Source organism: Mus caroli, unplaced genomic scaffold (genome assembly GCF_978045245.1).
Source record: "Mus caroli unplaced genomic scaffold, Mus_caroli_1 scaffold_11, whole genome shotgun sequence".
NCBI lineage: Eukaryota > Metazoa > Chordata > Mammalia > Rodentia > Muridae > Mus > Mus caroli.
This window is the reverse complement of record NW_028227266.1, coordinates 40098454-40121156: the sequence shown is the minus strand read 5'-3', so window position 1 is coordinate 40121156 and position 22703 is coordinate 40098454.

Sequence of the window (22703 nt, the reverse complement as noted above, 5' to 3'; positions counted from 1 at the left end):
GGTCTGGGGAAAGTTGGGTATGAGAAAGGTGGAGTGGATATGATCGAAATGTGAGGGGTGTGTGTGTGTGTGTATAATAAAGAATAGCTAAATAACATCTCAGAGGCACCTGAGCGGTTAGCGGTTAGCCTTGAGTCTCACCTCAGGAGTCCCCAGGAGTTGGGACATGTGAATCAGAGCAGTTGTCCTTTGCAGCCTTGCTCTCTCCCACCCATGAGGGCTGAGTCACTGCCCCCAGTAGGAGCAAGCACAGAGATGGTGGCTCCCATTTTCTGGGTTCTGTGATGGTTGAGGTCGGTCTTCTGCTAGGCCCTCAGTAGGAGTTCGGTGGAGGAGCCTGCTCTCCCTTCATGCTGGAGGGTGAAAGACATGAAAATGAGTTACAGAAATATGTAAGTAAAATCGAAAACAAGACACTGATCACTGTGAGTTATCTTGAATGAGATAAAATTGCTAGTATTTTTGTTGCTGTAGCATTCTTTTTAAAAGTGTGCCATAAACAGTCTATAGTAAAATTGAGAGACAAAATAGAAGCCTGTCTTTACCCTAAAATAGAATAAACTTCTTAAGAAGGACAGGAAGGCTTTACCAGGGTTTGGTAGAGGAAGAGAAACTCATTTTCGTAAATATTTGCTTTGTGAAGACACGGTGAAGATCATTGTTCAGGGCCAGGATGTAGCCTAATAGAGAGTGCGTGCATGGCATATTTAAGGCCCTCAGTCATCCCTAGCCTGACAAAAAGGTTTTCTTCCTAATCTCTAAAGTCAAGTTGAAAGCTTTTATTAATTCTACATGTAATAGAGTTTAAAAATAAGTTATATTCCAGTTTTTTCAACAGTGAACTCCTAAGTCAAACCTATCAAATTCTTGTAATGAACCTGTAACCATTTGTCTTTTTATAACGAGATTTTCTTAAATTTGGTAAGAGATTTAGCATTTGATTCAGCTCCCTGGTCAGACTTGGTTTTGAGGACCTGGACAGCGTTCTATCCCTGGGAGTTAATACCTGACATAGGATGATGCTATCAGAAATGAGTCATTTGGCTTGAAGCGGTGTGTCCCCTCTCATGAAGCCAGCTTATCTCAGAGCATTTGTTAATCTCCAGCGTTTATGGCTGACTCTTTGAATATTATAATTTTACTCAGCCATTCATTGGATGAAAATTTGACCCTTAACATGCTGCTAAAGATAGAAACTTAGTGCACGTCCATCTAGTAAGCCAGGCAGAGTCTGTGGCTCTCGTCTTCTGACCCCGCAGTACAATTCTGTCTTGACATTTCTATACCAGTGCCAATACTACTCCTGGTCAAAACAGACAGATCCTTAACCGGCGCTTAGCGCATGCACTGGCTCCCTCTGCAGTCAGTGGGTCACCCCCTCACCCCCCTGTGCAACCCAGGTAGTCACTCCTCTACTCTGTCCCTGGGAATTAATCTTGTCTGTTCTATTATTTCATTTAAGTTGAATCAGATGAGTTATACTTTTGTGTTGAAGTTTTATTTTTAGCTTAACATGTTTTGACATGTGTGCTGTTGTATTTATCAATAGATTGTTTCTTTTTATTGGTGAATAGTATTCCTATTATAATATATTCCTATTATAATATACTTCTTATACTAAGTAATATACTACTATTGGCCAATCTGTGTATCTGTTGGTAGATATTCGGGCTATTTCCAGCGTGGGAATATTTTGAATAAAGCTATTACAGATATTTATGAGCAAATTATTGTGTGGACCTGTGTTTTCATTTGATTTGTTGTTGTTGGTTTGGTTTAGTGTTTGGGTTTTTCAAGACAGTGTTTTTAGGAGTAGCTCTGGCCATCCTGGAACTTGCTCTATAGGCCAGGCTGGCCTTGAACTCACAAAGACCTGCCCCCTGGGTGCTAGAACTAAAGGTATGTGCCGCTGCCACCCAGCATGTTTTCATTTCTTACTGATGAATATCTATTGGAATCATGGCATCGTGATGTTCTTGGTGTCTCTCGGTTATTATCGCCTTGAAGAATTCAATTGAACGATAGGGGCAGTTAGCGCAGAAGTTTGCTTAGCTAAAGCTAAGAAAAGACTGGAGAGACCTTCCCCATGGCCAGGAACGGTCCAGTCAGTTCTGTGTTGTGGATTTTAGGAAGTTTTAAAATTTGTTTTTGTTTTGTTTTTTCGAGACAGGGTTTCTCAGTGTGGCCTGGCTTTTCTGGAACTCTCTCTATAGACCAGGCTGACCTCCTCAGAGATCCACCAGCCTCTGCCTCCCAAATGCAGGGATTAGACGCATGCTCCACCACTGCCTGGTGATTTTAGGAAATGTTTAATGACTATTCATGAAGGGGATAGCATATTCATGGGGCGAGGTAACCCTTTTTCTCCCTTTTAGTTTTTATTTATTTGTTATATATTTTATATATAAATAGATATTCTACATATTCCACTGATACTCACAAGAAGGGGACGATGTTAAAAGCACAGTACAGTGACATAATGTCAGCTCTTTTGAGAATTCAGACCCTTCACAAGTGTAGACATTGGGTTCGGAGCAGGGTATATCCTGGTGTCTTACACCTGATAGACCCAGCACAGCCTCACACTTCCAAGATGGGTAACTATGCAGAGACAGAGTCTGCCTCTCAGGAGACAGCTGTAGTCCAGGGTTGGGCTTCAATCCTTCCTTACCTCAGTGCTGGTAGGGAAGATACCTGTCTACAACTTTTTAATTGTTTTTTTATGTGCACAGGTGTCTTGCCTGTGTGTCTGTCTGCACACCATGCACATGCAGTGCTCAAGGATGCCAAACGGGCATCATGACCCCTCCCCCACCCCCCGCATCTGTAGTTACAGGCAGTTGTGAGCCTCTATGAGTGCTGGGAATTAACTGTGTCCACTGCAAGGACAACCAGTGTTCTTAAATGCTGAGTTCTCTCCAGCCCCTATGTCGAATTTTTATAAGAAATTGTCAACTGGATTCCTGAGCAGTTGTATCATCCTAGAGTCCCACTACCAATGTGAGAATTCTGCTTTCCCCACAGTCTTACTAACAATATTGCCAATCTTTATTCTCAAGGCATTAGTGTGGGTCAATATACATTTTCCAACGACTAATACAGGTAAACACCTTTAAAAAAAAACAGATTACTACATCTTTTCCTATATGTTCAAGTCTTTTGGCCTTTTAAAAACCAAATTGTTAGTGGTGGTGGTGGTGGTGGTAGTTGTTGCTAGAGTCTTATCTAAATCTGGATTCTCAGTGTAGAACAGGCTGACCTTGAACTAGTGTCAGTGTTGCCTCCTGAGTGCTGGAATTACATATGTGTTCTAGCCAGGCCTTCTGTTGCCGTGAATAAAGACCCAAACAACTTTTCATCTACAGTGTCATCACCGAGGGAGGTCAGGGCTGGAACCTGGAGACAGGAACTGCTGCAGAGGCGGTGGAGGACCACTGCTTGCTGGCTTGCTCCTCCCAGCTTATTCAAAAAGTGCCTTCTAGAAGCCAGGACCACCAGCCCAGGGGCAGCACCCCACACAGTGAGCTGGCCCCCTCTCCCATCAGTCATCAAGAAAATGCACCACAGACCAGTCTAATGGGGGCATTTCCTCAACTGGAGCCCCGCCTCCCAAAAGTATCCTAGCTTGGGTCAAATTGACAGAAATCTAGCCAACCCACCACCCACACCCGGTTTTGCTTCCTTGATTTACAGAGTTCTGTATGTAGTGACACAAACGTTTCTATGTACTTGTTAGAAAGATCTACTCCAAGGTTGCTTGTCTTTTCATTGCCTTGATAATGTGTCATAAGGAAAAATCTTGAATTGAGGTTAATAGCAACAGAACACTTCTGTCTCTTGGGACTGCATTTCCTGTCTTTTTAAGGCATCTTCACCATCCCCAGCCTGCGAGCTGTGGTTTTGTTGTTGTTCTGGGGGTGTGGGGGGGCGGGGTGTTCATTTTTTGGACAGGATCTCACTGTGTAGCTCCCCCTTCTCTTTCTTTCCTTTCCTATGTGGTTCAAAGTTCACCAGGTTTCACAGCTATGACTAAGGCGACGTGTGTTCTCTGTGTTTGGGTGTGACTGACTTGTAATGGTTCGGTCCCAGACCTTTCAGTCCATGATCACAAGGCTCTTTCTGGGTGTGGTCAGGGAAAAGATCAGCCAGGAGCCTCTGTGGGGCAAAACCACTCCCCTCACACTGGCCTAAAAGCATAGAGCCAAGTTAGTCTTTTAAGAGAGGAAATTTTTTTTTTTTTTTTTTTTTTTTTTTTTGGTTGGTTGGTTTTCCAAGACAGGGTTTCTCTGTATAGTCCTGGCTGTCCTGGAACTCACTTTGTAGACCAGGCTGGCCTCTAACCCAGAAATCCGTCCGCCTCTGCCTCCCAAGTGCTGGGATTAAAGGCGTGTGCCACCACTACCCGGCTAAGAGGAAACTTTTTAAGTTGTTGATTGTTTTCTTCAGATTCAATGCATTATTTTTCAAAGATTTTGTTCCTTTTGCGTTTTTTTTTTTTGTTTTCTTTTCTTTTTGTTTAATGTATAGACTTTTTTTGCCATGAATTTGTTTAAACAGTCCCCTCGTCACACATCAGCACCTATAAGATGTGCAGTTGTAGTTTCTTAGCGTAGTATAGTACTAAATTGTATCTTCCACTTTTCTTGCACAGTCTGAGTCGGGTGTTTCTGGCATTGCTTAACCCATGTTACATTGTGCTATTTGACTGCAGCCTTGGGTCTGGGTGCTCCAAACGGGCACTTTGCACAGTGCATGTCCATGCTGCGAACACCTGCAAACACACCTGAACACCTCAGTTCAGCTTCTAGCCCACTGTGTCTTAGAACCACAGTGTTTACAGTGCATGCAAAGTCTTCTCTACGTATGATGGTCTATGGATAGTGAGAACTTCGGGTGTTTTGCTGCTGTCACTACTCAGCATGTGAATATCAAACTAGTACATCTTCCAGTTGGAGTGTGCCAAAATGCTTGATTTCAAAACTTGCTGTTTAGTATGCTGACCTCAGTGTCATAAAAATTGTGAAAAAAAAATTGGTCTTGGGATTAGAACAAAATTGCTAACAATTTCTGAAATAGTCCTATATATATTCTTGTACCATGTACTTATGCAAAGTAGCGCTCTCAGAGTTGATGAGTATAACATCAAACTCAGGGCTGGAGAGAAGGCTCAATGGTGGCGTGCTTACTGCTCTTCCAGAGAACACAGGTTTGTCTCGCAGCATCCAGGCTGGATGGCTCACACCTACCTGTAACACCAGCTTCAGGGACTCTGACACTGTCTTCAGACCTCCATAAGCACCTGCACATAGGTAGCAGACACTCCCACAGACACACACTATTGCACATAAATAAACCCTGTAAATAAAAGCAAAGTATCAGTCAGCTTGGGAAAGCAAAAAGATGCTCCCAGGATCAAATTTTTAGCCTGGATTTAATTATTCATGGGCAAATAGATAAGTGCATTCATGTCATTAGTATAAACACTTGATTTCTTCTTCAATAAATAATAAAATTTTATCTAAGCCAATTGTTCTAAACCAACTATTGTTTTAAGTGAATTTCTGTATCATTTATTGTCATTCGATACTTGGTTTTCCTGACTGGTTTTTATACCTGTACACTCGGCCACATAAGAATTTCTGTGGTGGAAAGAGGCTACAAGGTGAGAAGCTTAAGAGGTCCTGACTTAGTTCCCATCCTAAAGTGAAGTCAATGCTATAAACACTATCAAAAATTTTCCAGAGATCTGCAATGCCCCTCACCTCCTCCAGCCCCCCCCCCCACCACCACCACCACCACAATTCCCAATCCTTCTGAGAACCCGCACTCATCTCTGGAGTAAAACATTCAAGATCCCATTCAGGAGGCAAGACCAGGCTCTCTGCTGCCACACTGAGAAAGAAAACTCCCATTATCAGACTTTTAACAAGTGCCCAGGATCCTGGAACTTGGGCAGTAGAGGCAGGAAAATCAGAAGTCTAAGTCATCCTTGGTTACATAAGGAGTTTAGGGTTTCCCTGATAGATGTGAGATCCTGTCTCAAATTAAGACACCCAAACCAGCCAACATTCCATATACAGTATGGCAGGGACACAATGGACTGTGGTCCCAACTTCAGGACTCACTGACTTTTCTTAGTGGCTTGCCATTGGCCTCATCAATGTTCCCCACCCCCCACCCCCAACCCCGATTATTTTACCCTTCAGTTGCTCCTTTCCCTCATTGCTGCTTAAAATGGAGGCTCGGATCCTGGATTTTAATCTTTTGCCTTCATAAATATAGCCATCTGATGCAATGAAGTTCCCTCCCGGGACTGCTGTGGCTGTAGCTCCTGACTTGTTACTGAAGTGAGAACTTCCCATCTCAGTGGGGTTTCTGAGCCACAGTTATGGCTCCCACAACAGCTTTCCTGGTTAGTTTCAGGCTTGGTGGTGTCCTGTGAGGCTTAGAAGGAAGTGTGACAGTGGCCTTCTTTAGACCTTGGGAAGAGGAAACTGTTCAGCTGTTGCCTCATAACGTGACTGGCCCAAGGCAGCCAGCCGCTGGCTCACAGCACCTGCATTTCCTGTCTGATCCTCTTCAGCTTCTACAAATTCTAGGCCTGCTCCATGGGTGATCCGTAATGAGTGGCACACATATATATGTATACATGCACACACATACATACATACATACATATACATACATACATACATACATACACACAGAGATATATACACACACGCACACAGTTTTAAGATCACCTATAGATGACTTTAAAGTACCTTTAGAGGAACAAACACATATTGTATATTACAGTTTAATGGAAACAAAGAGACAGACGTAGTTGATTGCCCCTTCTGGAGCTGTAAGCCTCAAATAAACCTGCTTACAAGTTGCCTTGGTCACAGTGTTTTATTATAGCAATAGAAACCCTGACTAAAGTGGTTAGGAAGGGTAAAAATGTTTTGTATACAAAACTGGGGATGTTGCTCACTCCTTTCCAGCACAGAGAAGGTTCCACTAAAGGAACAGTGTTTGGAGATAACACTGTTTAGCCATAGGAGACATAGCATAAAGTTGACATGATATTGGTTCTGCTCATGGTTAGGGACTGAGCATCTTCAACACTGCTTATAACTCCCCTATCAAATGCCCTTTTGGTGTGATGGTATATCGGGACACATGGACTTAATGAAAAGAGGAAGCACCCAGGTCGTCTGATGTCAGCCCCAGTAAGCAGCTGCCCTTGTGTTCCATATTGAATCTGCTAACCAAGATATTCGTGCCTTTTAAAAGTTAAGTTAAACTCGTCTTAGGGAATGATGGTCTTCAAACTCTGTTCAACTCCAAGCCTCGCTTCTTACTGTGAAAATCCCTGTGACTCAGTTATGGGGGTGAATTACTAGCATCTCCATCCCTCTTTAAAGATCTTTTATGGAGCCCCATCACGGGAAATCCATGTGGGACACTGGTGTTGCAAGGCTGATCTTCTGTTGGCAGAGGCATGAATAATGTGAAGAGAGCAAGTCTGTTTCTCGATATGACCTGCTGAGTTCAGAAGTCAGAATGGGAGATGCTGGGAGGCTCAGTTCCTGATAGAGAAACTACGGTGGTCCATAGCCATCATCAACCCTATGGGCTCTAAAACCACCTAGGGCGCAAGCTGCTGAGCATGCCTGTGAGGGAGTGTCTAGATTACGTTGGCTGAGGTAGAAAGACTCACCTAAGTTGGCTGTACCATTCCATAGCCTGGGGTCTGGGGTAAATAGGCAGAAAATGATCCAAGCATAGCATTCATGGCTCTCTGCTTCCTGACTGTGGATATCATGTGACCAGCCAGCATCCCGTGCATGCATCCATATCTGACTACTACCAAGTCTCCCCAGCCATGATGGAATGAGCTCCTTGAACTGAAGGCAGAATGAAATATTCTTCTCTTCAGTTGCTACTTGGTTACAGCAATGGTACAAGTCACTAAAGACAATGACTGTGCCAGTGAAATGACTGTGACTAATGGCTGTGCTCCTGTTGTGAGCTTGGCCTGCAGTGCTGTGGCTGTGGGCAAAGCAATCCCTACTGAGTAAGCTCACTGAGTGGCTATGACAATCCTTTGATGATTCTATTCCAAGTTCTTTGCTATAGGAAGCTAAGGAGTTTCCCAGGCTCCTGGGTTAGTATCTATCTGGTTGAGACGTTCCCACTACTTTTAGAAAGTCTAGCATTCACATACCTGAATAGTATGGTGGTTTGTATATGCTTGGCTAGAGAGTGGCACTATTAGGAGGTGTGGTCTTATTAGAGTAGATGTGGTCTTACTGGAGAAAGTGTGTCACTCTGGAGATGGGCTCTGAGACCCTCCTCCTAGCCACGAGGGGGCCAGTCTTCTCCTGTCTGCCTCTGGATCAAGATGTAGAACTTTTGACTCCTCTAACCCCACATCTGCCTGGATGCTGCCATGGACTGAACCTCGGAACCTGTAAGCCAGCCCCAATTAAATGTTGTCCTTTATAAGAGTTACCTTGGTCATGATGTCTTTCACAGCAATGGAAAACCTAAGACAGAAGTTGGTACCAGGAGTAGAGTATTGCTGTGATGGGCCTAACCATGCTTTTGTTTGGAAGATTGTGGATTTGGGGACTTTGGAAAGCAATGGAATGCTTCACATGGGACTTTATGGGCCATGCTAGTAGGAATATGGAAGACATTGGTGCTGAGGGTGATTTGAACTGTGCAGACCTGGCCCAAGTGGAGAAGGATTGCAGTATATGGCCTAGAAACTCTCAGAGTATTTTGGTGAAGAACGTGACTGCTTGTCTGAAGTGTCTACCTGAAGTTAAGGTAAAGAGGTTTCAATGAATTGCATTGACAAAAGAAGCCAGAAAAGCCCAACATAGACTTTGTCCTCTGGGTTTACTCTCATAAAGAGCTTTCTGAGGAAGCATAACCAGCATAGAAAAGAAAAACAGGAAGTGTACGGTTCAGAGAATGAAGAGGCACCGGGAAATGGAATGAAGCCGAGTCCTATGTTCAAGGAGATAAACAGATTAAGAGAGTGGTGACCTCAGGGCAAGATCACACCCTGCTAAGCTTATTGTTTATGCTTTTGCAGTTGAACAAGGAACTTGGTTATTGTTTTCATTTGGATTTTTTTTTTTTTTTTTTTTTTTTTTTTTGGTTTTTCAAGACAGGGTTTCTCTGTGTAGCCCTAGCTGTCCTGGAGCTCACTTTGTAGACCAGGCTGGCCTCGAACTCAGAAATCTACCTGCCTCTGCCTCCGGAGTGCTGGGATTAAAGGTGTGCGCCACCACGCCCAGCTTCATTTGAATTTTTAATCTGAAATGAACTACAATCCAGAAATGGAGAGCACAGCTGTGATTCAGATCTTGAGGAGTAGTGGCCATGAAAAGCTTAGGGCTAGGCATGGTGGTACACAGTTTTGATCCCTGTAGAGAAAGGCAAGCGAGTATTTGAGTTCAAGGTCAGCCTTGTAGAGAACAAGTTCAAAGTAGATAAAAGCTTAGGTCCAAACGTGATGGTATACTCCTTTAATCCCAGAACTCAAGGCACGAATCCCAGAACAAAGGCATGCAGATCTCTGAGTTTAAAGTCAATCTACAGAGTAAGTTCCAGGACAGCCAAGCTTAGGCAGTGAGGAAGTTGGAAGAGAGCAAGCTGGTGATAATGTAATAGAACAAAGAGGCCATGTTCTAGCTCCAGTAAGCAACAAAACTCAGCAGTGTAGACAATGTGGCTCTGGCTTTAAAGTCAAGAATAGAAGGGACTACTGGCCAAGTGAGGCTCATTAGCTGGAACTAAGAACTTAGCAATGATTAAGAAGAGAGCAGAATCCCTAGAGTGAAATCTTCTAGGAAGTGTTTTCTGAGAGCCCTACAAAGCTGTGTTCCAGAGATAGCCAAGGTTGTGCCTTGTGTTACAGCTGGACTTGATAATGTATAAGTATCACCCAGGTGGTACTGGCTTTGAAGGCATGAAGGTGTCATGGAGAGCAGCTGAGACTTGGTACTGTGAGAGGTCATGAAAAGGTCATTGGAGAAGCAGCCTCAGTTGCAGTGGAAGGCCAAGGACTGAAGGGTTCATGCAAAGGAGCTGAGGCCTGGTACCATAAAGGGAACCTATGAGAGGCAATTGGTGAAGCCTAGTTGCAGTGAAAAACCCCAGCCTATTGAAGATGCCAGTGCCATGGGAGGACCACCAGGAACAGCAGCAGCATTGGAGTGGAGTCAGCCAGAGCCTAGAGTGCTACAGAGGGCAGAGCTGGAGAAGTGACCCAAGCCCCTTTGAGAAGCCCAGAAGATTGTGTGTGAATCACATATATTGGAACAAGAAGCTGTAAAGTTGAAGTTACTTTGGAGACTCCAAGATGCTAGAGATACTACAGTCATGAGATATCTGCTGAGAAAAGACGCTAGTGAAACCAATCCAGTAGAAAGACATTTGTTGTAGTCCGCGAAGTTGAAAGGAGTTGAATATCTGAAGAGTGCTTTGACATCAGACATGGAGATGCAGGGTTTTGAGTTTGCCCAGCTAGATTTGGGTCTTGTTTGGTCCTATATTTCCTCACGATGAGGTTTTGGAATGGTAATGTATATCCTGTGATATTTAAGATATGTGATCTGCTTTTTGATTTTGACATTAGAGTTGATTACACTTAAGTGATTCAGTGAATCTCAGAGAAGACTGAACTTTTAGCACTGTTGAGACTTCTATAGATTATAGGGACTTTTGAGGTTGAACTAAATGTACTTTGCCTTGTGCTATGTTTGAGTATGGCCCCCATAGACTCCTGTGTTTGAACAAGCCTATGGGGACCAGGGAGTGGAATGTGGTGAGTTGTACATGATCAGCCCAGGGAGTGGCACTTGATGATAATGGACTGAACCTCTGAACCTGTAAGTCAGTCCCAATTAAATGATGTCCTTATAAAAATTGCCTTGGTCATGGCGTCTGTTCACAGCAATGGAAACCCTAAGACAAATAGTAATTAGAGGGCAGGTATGTGGGGGCAGGAAAGGGCCTATGGTGGGCCCAGGTGTGGAGCTTGGAGAGTGTGAACTGGAGTTCCAAGGGGGAAAAGCCACAGCAATGCTAGCAAGGTAACCCTATCGGATCACTGACCAATGAGACGTTCTGTAATGTGGAGAGCTGGAAGGTCACCAGTCCAAACCAAACTATCTTGGGCTATCTTTAGCATCTTTAATGTCGTTCATTATTTATGTAGTATGGAAACAAACTACTGGCTCAGGATAGGAGTGCCATGAGATTACACAAGTAACCTAGAACAGCTTCCCACACTCGGTAAGACCCACCTGTCTGATGGTCCCACCAATGTATTCTAAAAGTTCTTAATGTATAACTTTCTTTGTTCTGTTGCTATAGGAATTTGATAAAACTGTTACCACATTGGGACACAGTATTTGTGGCAACATGAATCTGTGTTCCTGGACTGTAGTCACTTACATTTAGGTCCAAAATAAGTTCTTTCTTATTCTCTTTGAGGTGGGAGCTAGGAAAGACGACTTCACATGGTTTGGAAGTGTTCCCTCTTCCTCTTGTCTTCTTTCCCAACTACTCAGTTTTGAAGCCATCAAATAGGACCACGGCAGGAAGACAACAGTGTTAGTGAGAGCCTGATGTGGGAACCAGAGCCCCCAACATACTGATCAGAGCATTGGACTTCATGTTCCATCCCCAGATAAATAAGGATCTATAAGATACACTTACCTGAAATTTAAAGGAAATGAGTAAGACAGAGGTAGGGATACTGCTTCCACCATGATATCGAAGGATGCCCTCTCTGAGGCTGTAACGTTGTACCTGACTCTTGGGAGGAACAGAGAGGCTCTGTGAGGTGGAGACAATTAGAGTGTATTCAGGGCAGGGTTTTGGCATGTTTGAAAAAGATGCTGCCCTGCCATGAGCCCTCCTGGAGCTGGAAAGTTACAGAAATGGGAGGAAGACATTTATAAGGACAAAGATAAGATCAGAAGGCACACGATAGGTTCAGGCTGCCTGGGATGTAGAACAGTGCATACAAGACCTGTGTGTGAGGGGAGAAATAGTACCAGCACAGCTTGATGCTGGCACTACACTGTGGGAGAGGCACCATGCCAGTGTCAGGTTCATAGTCAGAGCACGTGGTCTGAGCATGGTTCCTGTGTAACCATGGGTGGCTAACCTGCCGCTCCAGGTCTTTGTCTCTGCTTGTCAACGGAAGAGCCAAATTTTCTATTGTCTATATGAATAAATAATTACAGAGAGTTATAATACAGCTTCTTTGAAAGGTTAGGCCAAGAACACAAGTGGATTCTTGGGGGATAGTCTCTGAAATGTGTTCTTTCCAGTGGGTTTTTCTCCCTCTCTTTTTTGGGGGTCGTAGCAGGGGTAGGTTTGGTACTGTTCCTGGCTGAAGCAGAGCAGTTTCTAGGATGTGACTGTAGGTGGCGCAGTTAGACTTTTCTCAGGTTGCAGCCATAAAAGCAAGCGCGTCCACATTTCATGTCTAGACAGAGGACGTGAATGGAATCATAAAACCTTCAGACTGGAGGGTTCCGGAAAGGTCATCTACTCCCTCTCTTGTCTTTAGAAAACCTGACTCCTAAATCAGCTCTCTGCTGCGATCCTTTCAAAGGCTGTTAAAGCTCCCCTGTTCCGTGCTTGGCTCGTTGACAACAGGCAAACCCGCAGAACAACAAATCCCCAAATAAAACCCAACATGCATGTGTGCGCACATTTCGTGGGGACAAGATTGCACCAGTGGGGCTGTAGGATACCAGAATGGCTTTCTCCATAGTCATGGTTGAGTGAAGGATGTCTTTGCTTGGCAAGGAAAATTCTGTTTATCTGAGATGGAGTCTTCCCAATGAGCTCTGGGCAGAGGCAGGGAACATGGACTCCACCAGGCAAGTAACATTCTAAACAGCAGGATTAAGAGCCAGGAGTGAGAGATTAAGAAAATCTCTCAAAAAAAAAAAAGAAAAAAGAAAAAGAAAAGAAAAAGAAAATGTCTTCAAGAGTATCAGAGAGACCCAGGAGGTTTGCAGAAAAACTGGTCTCAATTCTAGAAGGTTAAATGTCTCCATATCTAATTTTGATTTTCCAATACAAATTAACTTACTTTGCTCTTTCTTTCCTTGTGGCTCTAGGGACAGAACCCAGGGCCTCACATATGTTAGGCAAGTGCTAAATCTAAGAATTAATGATGCCATATTTAGAAATACAGCAAACATCTTTTTGGATGCCGGGAAACTCTTTTCATGATCACCTATCAACCTTAATTCAGGCTTTAGAGTATGCATGGGGCTTCCCAGGAAACCTGGAGGAAAACAAAATATCTAGGAGTTGCCTGGATCAGATGGTAGATATGTGATTTGGTTTGTTTGCTCCTTTGGTTGGTTGGTTGGTTGGTTAAGTGCTCATCCTGAGTCTTACTGCAGTGTCTCAGCACAGCTGTCTTTGTGAGTTGCAGCTTCTTCCTCCAGGATCTTATAAATTTGCTTAACAGCAGTGAAGGAACAGGTCAGTTTGGAAACAATAGTTAATTAGCAGATAGGAGAGCCCAGGTCCACCCTCAGATAGGTCTCAAACACTTAAGCCAGGATAAGATACTGTCAGTTAGATTCATTCTTTAGCTGAAATCATTTTGCCAGCCTAATATTTATCAAGTGCTGAGCTAGAAGATGGAATCAAGCAGTAAAGACTACATTAAAAGCATATTCAATATTTTAGTAAGTGATATACCGAAGTGCTGTTGGGTCATAGGTCAGCAGGACCTAACACAGCCCGTAGAATGCTCTCCCCAAGGCTGTCACAGCTAACACTAAGGGAATGAAGGTGGCAGGAAAGAGGGGTCATCAGCACAGAGGGGTCAAGACGGAAGCAGCAAGACAGAGGGAAGGTCGGAGTTTGAAGAGAGTATAGAACCCTGAAGATACTGAGGGTGATTCAGCTTGGAAGGCTGGAAAGGAAGGGAGGCTGGAGAACAAGGTGAGGCTGGATTCCAAAGGACTTGGTTGGCTCTAGAAAGAGGTAGTTTTATCGTAGAAAAGGATCATGGGAAGACACTGAAAAGGGTATCTGGGGAGGTGATCAGACTAGATGAAGATACGAGGCTGGGGATACAGATTTGAGAGTAGCAATATGTGGCCATAACCCAGGTAGTGAGCAGAGCTGGGGAACAGGGCCAGGGCCAGCATCTTCAGCAGTCCCTAAGGGCCAAGCAGAAGACTCTGTGGTGAATGATGCCAAGATGTAGTCAGAGATGTGAGGAGACAGCATAGATACTGAGCAGAGTGTTAGTGGGGATTAGGTTCAGACAGGATGTGGTGTGAGAACCTCAGAGGATGTTTGTGCCCTGAGGGTGGGCTGGGGAGAACAGCTCAGAGACTCGGCCTGTGACATCTTGTCAGCTGAAGACTGAGAGCAGTCTCTGAAGAAGGCGTTGGCTGTGGAAGAGAGGAGAAGTGGCTTTCTGATGCCAGGGGAGGCTGGGAGAGAAGTGTGGGTATGTGTGTCTTCACCAGAAAGGGTCTGAGAGCCAGCCCATGGTAACTTTCATGTTCTGTGTGAGCGTCACAGGTTCTAGGCAGAGCCTTCTCTGCATTAGTCGAGGGACAGCTTGAAGCCCTTATTGAAGTGGGTTATTTTAAATAGTATATACACAGTAGTGTGAGGACTAGAAAATTTCGAAAACGATACCCAGTTTTTGAAATTCAAATATAATTACATCGGTTATCCCCAACCACTCCCCCCAAATGTTATACTTTTGAAACTGATCTTGGCAAACTGAATTCATGGTTGTGGCAGGATAATAGAATTGTATTCCTCTCACCGTGAAAGATCCACCCCTGACAGATGATGGCGAGTGTGTTAAAGGTCAAAGTTCAAGTGAAACTGCGTATCTTACTCTAGTAAACATTTTATGATCAAACCTGTCTTAGTCAGGGTTTCTATTCCTGCACAAACATCATGACCAAGAAGCAAGTTGGGGAGGAAAGGGTTTATTTGGCTTACACTTCCATGCTGCTGTTCATCACCAAAGGAAGTCAGGACTGGAACTCAAACAGGTCAGGAAGCAGGAGCTGATGCAGAGGCCATGGAGGGATGTTCTTTACTGGCATGCCTCCCCTGGCTTGCTCAGCCTACTCTCTTATAGAACCCAAGACTACCAGCCCAGGGATGGTCCCACCCACAAGGGGCCTTTCCCCCTTGATCACTAATTGAGGAAATGCCTTACAGTTGGATCTCATGGAGGCATTTCCTCAACTGAAGCTCCTTTCTCTGTGATAACTCCAGCTGTGTCAAGTTGACACAAAAATAGCCAGTACAATTGACCCCTTGTCAACTTGACACACAAACACATCACTAGTAAGCCTTAACCCTTACATTCTTATTCATCCCCAAGATCTAAATAACTTTAAAAGTCCCACAGTCTTTAATATTCTTAAATTTTCAATCTCTTTAAAATATCCATCTCTTTTAAAATCCAAATTCTTTCTACAATTAAAAGTCTCTTAACTGTGGGCTCCACTAAAACAGTTTCTTCTTTCAAGAGGGAAAATATCAGGGCACAGTCACAATCAAAGCAAAAATCAATCTCCAACCGTCCAACGTCTGGGATCCAACTCACGATCTTCTGGGCTCCTCCAAGGGCTTGGGTCACTTCTCCAGCCATGCCCTTTGTAGCACACACGTCGTCCTCTGGGCTCCAGATGCCTGTACTCCACTGCTGCTGCTGCTCTTGGTGGTCATCTCGTGGTACTCGCATCTCCAAAACACTGCATGACCCCTTCAGTCCTGGGCCTTCAATTACAACTGGGGCTGCACCTTCACCAATGGCCTTCCATGGCCTCTCACAGTGCCGAGCCTCAGCTACTCTGCGTGACCCCTTCATGCCTTCAAAACCAGTACCACCTGGGTGACCCTTACACATTACCAAGTCCCACTGCAGAAGGAGTACAACCTTGCCTATCTCTGGAACACAGCCTCTTTGTGCTTTCAGAAAACACTTCCCAGAAGATGTCACCTCAACGATGCTGGTCTCTTCTTAATCACCGCTAATTTCTTAGCTCCAGCTAACCAGCATCAATAGTCCCAGTAATGAAAAGTTTTTGCTTTAGTAGTTCTGGTATCTTGTTAATCACAGCTGATTCTTCAGCCCCAGCTAACCAGAACTACAAAATCTTCACAATAAAAACAGCAATGGCCCTGAAGAGAGTCTTTAATTTTCCCTCTGAAATTTCACAAACCAGGCCTCCATCTTCTGCACTGTTCTCAGCATTATCTTCCAATCTCCTACACAACATCTGACAGAGCTCTTAACAACGAATGGATCTTCAAGCCCAAAGTTCCAAAATCCTTCCAAAGTCCTCCCCAAAACATGGTCAGGTTGTCACAGGAATACCCCACTCTGCTGGTACCAATTTGTCTTAGTCAGGGTTTCTATTCCTGCACAAACATCATGACCAAGAAGCAAGTTGGGGAGGAAAGGGTTTATTTGGCTTACACTTCCATGCTGCTGTTCATCACCAAAGGAAGTCAGGACTGGAACTCAAACAGGTCAGGAAGCAGGAGCTGATGCAGAGGCCATGGAGGGATGTTCTTTACTGGCATGCCTCCCCTGGCTTGCTCAGCCTACTCTCTTATAGAACCCAAGACTACCAGCCCAGGGATGGTCCCACCCACAAGGGGCCTTTCCCCCTTGATCACTAATTGAGGAAATGCCTTACAGTTGGATCTCATGGAGGCATTTCCTCAACTGAAGCTCCTTTCTCTGTGATAACTCCAGCTGTGTCAAGTTGACACAAAAATAGCCAGTACAAACCTAATGGTGAGGTGAATTGAAACAAGACCTATTTTTTTTTTTTCTAAAAGAAAAAAATCTGAACACTTGAACATAACCACTAATTGCAGCGGAATGATATGAAAATCAGAAAGCCCAATAAACTTTATAGATCCGGATGATAATTAACACAATAACCTGAACTTAATTAGATACTTGTATTAAATGCTGGCAATAAGCGACGTGGCTTTCCTCGGAATCCACTTTAAGTGTATACTAAACATCACAGCGTGGTTCAATAAGGACAGACACAAATAGAGCTAATGACATTTGGAGAAATGGAGCAAGATAAATAAATCATGCAGAATTCATGTGGAGCCTATGGTGGGGGAGGGGAGGACACTGGAAAGCACGCCCTTTCTCCAGTCTCAGCCTCAGCACAGGATCCAGTGAAACCTGCAGAACTAATTCCCCTGGAGGCAGCAGTATCCTCTCCTGTGGAATTGCTTCAGAGAGGAGGAGCCCTTGTCCCCTGAAGAAGGGCCCCTAAAGCACCAGGAAGCCTCCTCCGAGGCAGGAGCTAGAGTTCTGCTTACAACAGCTCACACTGTACGTGTGTGTGTGCATGTGTGTGTGTGTGTGTGTTCTCCACTCCACTGCCATTGTCTCTGCAGAATTTCCCTCCCAGCAATTGTCCTGTGTTGAGGTGAACTTGAAATTTCAGAATGCTTAAGAATGAAGGAGCTTCCTTGCTGCTTCCTCCCCTCCCTTCCTGGAACTCTCTGACCCCCAGCCTCCACTCCCTTTCGCCCTCTTGTCTTTCTTATTGTGCTGGGACTTGAATCGCACCATCCTGTGCACACACTCCTCCACGGAGCTACTGAGCATCACTCTCTTCAAGACAGGAGTATGGGGGCTAGAGGATGCCCAAGTGGTAAGTGCTTGCTGTACAAACACTAGGAGGAGCTGAATTTGAATACCCGGAACCCATGTTAAAGAAGAAAAGAAGAGGAAAAGAAGGGGCTGAGTTTGGCAGCATATACCAAGAACTCCTACTGATGTGTCCATATTCATCATGGATATACATTGACACACACACATGCATATACCACACACACATACACATACACACACACATACACATGCATATACCACATACACATATACACACACGTACAGATGCATATACCACACACACATACACATATACACGCACATACACATGCATATACCACACACATACACATATACATATATATATACCACACACATATACATATACACACATACACACACATACACATGCATATACCACACACACACACACACACACACACAAAGGGATAAAAGGAGATATGATTCTATTACTGTATAGCCCAGCACGGCCTCTGGCTCCTGGGCTCAAGTGTGTCTCTACCTCAACCTCTCTGGTGTCTGAAAGTACAAACACGTGCCACCATGGCCTCTCCCTTTTCTGTTCTCTTTTTAAAAACCATGTTAACTTTGTGTATTTGTTTATTGGTTTGCTTCTTTTAGGCTGCTTAGTTATGGTCTCACTGACATACAGACCTCTGCACATATTTAATATGCACACTTAGATGAATAGATATATTACCACAATTGAGACAGAAATGTCTATCTCTTCCAGCACCTCATGAGTACCCTGAATGCTATAGGCTAATCCTGACTATCCTAAGACCCGAATACTCTGACCATTCCTCTAAGGGATGCTTCAAGCCAAGACCCAGAGGCTGGGTAGCTGATGTTAGATATTGTTGGAGGACTCAACAGTGACGACCAAGATGGCTGCCCTCATCATGACCAGTGACCTTCCCAGTTTCTCATTCTCTTGTGACAATCTAGCTGATTGCTCTTTCTGAGGGCTTCCTTGTAAGTCCTGAGCATCGTTCCTGTTTTGTTTTCCCTCCCCCATGTATTTAATGAATCAGAAATGCCACACCCATCCATGCTAGAGATATCTGAAAGGAAGGAACCCCAATTGATAAAATGCCCCCTTAAGATTCAGCTGTAAAGTATTTTCTTAATTAGAGATAAATGGGGGAGGAACCAGACCATTGTGGGTGGTACCATCCCTGGGCTGGTGTCTTGGGTTCTATAAGAAAGCTGGCTGAGCAAACTCTATAGATCGAGCCAGTAAGCAGCCCTCTTCCATGGCCTCTGCACCCATTCCTACCTCCAGATTCCTGCCCTGTTTGAGTTTCTGCCCTGGCTTCCTTTATTGATAGACTACAGTGTCGAAGTATAAGCCCAAAACCCCTTTTCCACAACTTGCTTTTTGGTCATAATGTTTAGTCCCAGCAATAGAAACCCTGACTAAGGCAACACCTTTGAGATAAATGGAAATGGAAGCAGAGGTATCTCAGGGCAAATTTAGCAAACCAATATGTATTAAACCTCTGACTAGGTCTCAGCTAGATACTGAAGCTGTTGTGAGAAATGAGGCACGAGTGTGCTCTGCAAGACTTCCCTACAAGTCACTTAGACTAGTTCAGAGCAGCAAGAATAGTTGTGGGAGAACTTACTACATGGAGTTAGTGTTCAGGAAAATCCTCCTTTGAGAGATGATTCAGAGCCCAGAGGAAAAGAAGTTAACAGTACAGGGAAGTAGAGGGCAGAAATCGCCATAGAAAGGCAGAGACTCTGGGGTTGGGCAAGTGGCTCAGTGGCTGAAGGGTTAGCCACGTGAGCATGAGGGCCAGAGTCTGATTCCCAGTAGCCACATTAAAGAGTTGGATATGTTAGCACATCTTTGTATTCCCAGTGCTGCAGAGGCAGAGACAAGGAGATTCCTGGAGCTTGCTGTCCGGCCAGCCCAGTCAAATCAGAATATGCGACATGCCAAGTAAAGAGGACAGAGCCTGTCTCAAAAAACAAGATGGACTTTGTCCTGAGGAATGACATCCAGTGTTGACCACTGTCCTCCACAGGTGCACACAAGTGTATGCTACCTACCTACCTACCTACACACACACACACACACTCAAATGACACCCAATGTTGACTGCTATCCTCCACAAGTGCACACAAGTTTCTGAACACACACTCAGAGGGTGGAAGGAATCAAAGAGACCAATTATGGGGTGCTTGGACAGAGTAGGAAGCTCTTCCTAAGAATCATGACCCTGTTCCTCCTGCAAGCCTTCCAGGGTACCTCAGAAACCCTTTCAAATATGCTCAGAGAAAGCTCCAACCTGCCCACTTAACAAATTACAAACTAATATGTTATCAAATTAAATTGGGAGTGCAGCCATTTGGAAGGACATTTCAATTTGGTACACTGAGCTGGTCATTTGATTCACTCTGTTCTTTCTAAATGGTCCCTAACCATTTTGGGTAGAAAAGAATGTCACACCTCAGATCCCTTTGCATTACAAACCATCTGGATGCTCAGTGACTAGAGGCACTGATAATATGTAGCAGCTTTTGCTTTTCATGGTGAATTGTATAGTTTTCAAAAATTCCCTTTGCTCCACTTTTTTTTTGAAGTTAAACGATTGTTACTTGTTTCTAGTTTTAAAATCATAATGGAAAACCATTTCAGAGCACCTTTGCAACACCATTGTTGTTTGGATAAATGTTGCCTATGTCCCAGCCCCCAGCCCCAGCTTGGTCTCCAGCCTCTGACATGTGTGAGTTAGGAAAATTGGTTGGAGAAAGGAGGAAGTTAAGTCATTGGAGGATTGCTTTTCAGTGCGCTCTGGCAGTCCAGTCTCCTCCTCTATCTTTGTGTCTCGGCCAACATGAGATTGAGCAGGCTGCTCTGTCTTCACTGCTCTGCTCAAACCAAGCATCTTAACTGGTTAGGTCAGTTCTACTTGATAATGTTTTTTGTTGGGTTACCTTTTTCTTCCTCCCATGATAAAAACATGCTCTCCCCCTCTCTCTGGAAAGATGTAGGCTCAGCCACAGACACCAAGTAGCACTGCCATGGAAGCCTTCTGCCCTCTCCCTGTCGCCCATCTCTTGGTCCAGTTACCACCTATACGCTGGTGAGAGGTAGCTTCCTCTTGCTTGAGAAAGGAGCCTAGGCATCCAGCCATCACGGAACAGCCATGACACCCAAAGGCAACGGACTGACTCCTCTTTCCAGTTGCTCCTCTGCCTTGCCTTTTCTCCTGAGTTGGCACCAGTCACTTGCACTTGGGTGCAACCTACCGACTTTAACAACCACAGTATAGAGACTTGAGAGGAAAGAACTCATTGTCACCTTCCTTCCTGGGTCTTTAAAATGTAATAATAGTAACGATAATAGAAGCAATAACCATGAATGAATGTGATAAGCATTTACCAGGAATGAGTTAATAAAGAAGGCACCTCTTACTGCTGGACATAGACAGAATAGTCAATACATGTCAACTGTTAGTGTATTCATCATGTATTACACACACACACCCTTCCCAGGCTATATGCCAAGTCCTTTCTATACATAAGTTCATTTAATCAATGCAAGATGCCCTATAGAGGAGAAATTATCAATCCATTTTACAGATGAAGGCATGAAGATTCCAAAAACTCAGGTGCACATATCCACATACCTGATACATTTGTGGTTGTTATTGGAATACAGTCTTCATAATGCATGCCTGTTTTCTAAGTTGACTGTAATGATCTCCAGGTTGAGGGTAACCTGTGCAGGGTTTAAGATATCAGGAAGCTGGCAGAGTTTCTTGAACTTGAAAGTTCTATCATGAAGGCTTAGAGCAGCGGTTCTCAACGTGTGGGTTCCAGCCCCTTTGTGGGTTGAAGAACTGTTTCACAAGGGTCACCTAAGACCATTGGAAAACACAAATATTTACATTATAATTCATTACAGTAGCAAAGTTACAGTTACGAAGTAGCAACAAAAATAATTGTATGGTTGGGGATCACCAGAACATGAGGAACTGTATTAAAGGGTCAAGGCATTAGGAAGATTGAATACCACAGACTTGGAGCCTATTGAGTAGGAAACACATCTGGGCGGGAGAGAAGGAACAATAAAAAAGGAAGAGAAGAGGAAACATTGATTGATTATGCATTTGTGTGCTTATTGAGTCAATGCACTTAATACCTCATATATGTACACGTGTATGTATCCAGGTGTTGATAAAGACTTTAAGGAGCCAAAGAAATGGCCCCGTGGGTAAAGGTGCACACCTGCCTCTCAGTCAGAGTTCGATTCTCCAGTCCCCACATCATGGAAGACTACACATTGGATCAACTCCTACAGGTTGTCCTATGATGCACACACACACACACACACACACACACACACACCTAAAATTTTTAATGGGAATAATTTTTAATTAAGTACTTATGATTTACTTTGTATTTATTTTTTCTTACCTTGAGGATTGCTTTTAAGGCTAATTTATTTACAAAGGGCTATTGAGCTAGGTATCCAGTCGTCAGCGTAGCCTCGTCTTCAGGCTGTGGCTTCTGCCTAAGGCTGCAGTCTGATCATCTGAGCTCCAATTCTCCGCCCTACAGCACGCCGCTCACTGCCTTAATAAGAATTTTACATTTTCCACTAAAACACTAAAGTGGCCCATCAAGAGAGGTTAAGAGGGTAGCTCCCTTAGAGAACAGTCGGAGAAAAAGCCAGACAGTCGGTTTGGGGGGTGATTTTCAGAAGAGGACTGCTTAGAGGTGCGAAGATGGATGGGCTGACCTCTGGGGTCTTCTCCAGTCCCAGAGCTTCGGGATTGATTTGCCAACAAAAATGTCAAGCCTTTTCTTCCCTAAGATGATGTATGGTGGCCTGACTTCATTCCCCACATCCACCCCACCCCTCACAGCTGAATAAAAACCGAGGGTTAAATTAGCAGAAGCAGTGGGAAGGGAGGATTTCTCCAGGAGTGATCATGTTGTGCTAAGACAAAGCAATAAGGGGAGGAGAGGGTGGGAAGAGGATGCACAGCAG